The 1,509-nt window shown below is 44.5% G+C and overlaps 1 protein-coding gene across 2 annotated transcripts in view; it reads left to right on the forward strand.

Moving 5' to 3' along the window:
• The window catches only part of ATP2C1 (ATPase secretory pathway Ca2+ transporting 1), a 65,649-nt gene that overhangs the window by 19,018 nt on the left and 45,122 nt on the right, over nt 1-1,509 (forward strand). The window lies entirely within an intron of this gene.

Here is a 1,509-nt window from a genome sequence, read left to right on the forward strand (position 1 = left end):
TTTCTTTCTTTCTTTCTCTCTCTCTCTCTCTCTCTTTCTCTCTTTCTCCCTTTCTTTCTTCCTTCCTTCCTTCCTTCCTTTCTTCCTTTCTTTCTTCCTTTCCTTCCTTTCCTTCCTTTCTTTCACATGTGAAAGAAGGATATTTCTTACTTGTCAGATTTTGTTCTAGTTATTTACATCTCAATAGCTTCAGTTCTGGATAAGCTCACTAACCAAGATCCAAGATCTCCCTTCCAGTCTTCTCCCCAAAACTTCTAGCATAGTGCTAAGAAGTCCAAATTTACTGTACATGCCAATGGTACCACTGTCACAGGTAGAGCTAACAAGTGGCATCACAAGTCAGTGGAAACAGTGCTTTTGGAGCCTAACTTACAGTGACAGTGCTATTTAATTGTAATGGGCTATTTTGTGGAGTAACCACGGAGATATTTGAGTAACATGACAAATAAATGGGACAAGTCTAAAATTAGGCATTAAGCAATCTCAGCTGACCTGCTTGTTGTCTCCTTGTTTTCCTAAAAGCAAGTATTTAGGGCCCATGCTACAATCAGCAGCTCTGATTCTTATTTACCTATCTGTATGCAGACAAATTATTTTAACACCCAAAAACTGAGCTTTAAGATCTTGAAAAGAGGAAATAAGCTATTTAACTTGACCATGTTTGGCTGAGGGATTTGAGAAACATGCTGTTACGGTCCAGAAGGCTTAATTAAAATGTTTGAAATTATAATGTTCTGTTAAATGCTCCTCATGAACTGACAGAGATGGATTTTGGTTTTTTCTGCTGCTTAAGAAAAACAAAGCAGAGGCGACAGGTCGTTAATCATCAGCTGTCAATGGGATTGTGCCTCTCCATCCATGTTGTTGCACTCCTTTAGAAGCAATGTAAAGCCTACAATTAGCGTGTCCCCATTCGATTTATGACCTTGAGAGTCTGAATGCATTTTGTTGTTACAAGCATTGTTACTAGCACTGTGCATCCTACCTTACATTCATTACCCTTAAATATAAATTGATCTGAGCAGGGATGATTTTACCCTTTCCAGTGCTTTGGTGCTGAGTGTTGGAATTGCGGCTTCAAGTAACGTTCCTCTGCAGGTCTTGGTAAAGTGAGTTGAATCAGAATCATGAAATGGTTTGGGTTGGAAGGGATCTCAAAGCCCACCCAACCCCAACCCCTGTGCTGGGCAGGGCTGCCACTCACTGATCAGGCTGCCAGGGCCCCATCCAGCCATGCCTTGCATGCCGCCAGGGATGGGGCACCACAGCTTCTCTGGGCAGCTGTGCCAGGGCCTCACTGCCCTCTGACTGAAGAGTTTCTTAGCGACATTTAAATTAATCAGCCAAGCTTTTCCGTGGTACTTGCTAACGAGGGCTGGTGCTTGTGTGATTGGCTGCAAAAAGCAAGCGCTGAGCTTCGACCAGCAGCCCGGGCACGACCCCAGGCAGCGTGGGCCTCACACGAAGCCCACGCCGGGACCACTTTTCCCCCGGCCACCGCGGCGGTAG

This window comes from Meleagris gallopavo, chromosome 6 (assembly GCF_000146605.3).
Source record: "Meleagris gallopavo isolate NT-WF06-2002-E0010 breed Aviagen turkey brand Nicholas breeding stock chromosome 6, Turkey_5.1, whole genome shotgun sequence".
In the NCBI taxonomy this organism is placed as follows: Eukaryota; Metazoa; Chordata; class Aves; order Galliformes; family Phasianidae; genus Meleagris; species Meleagris gallopavo.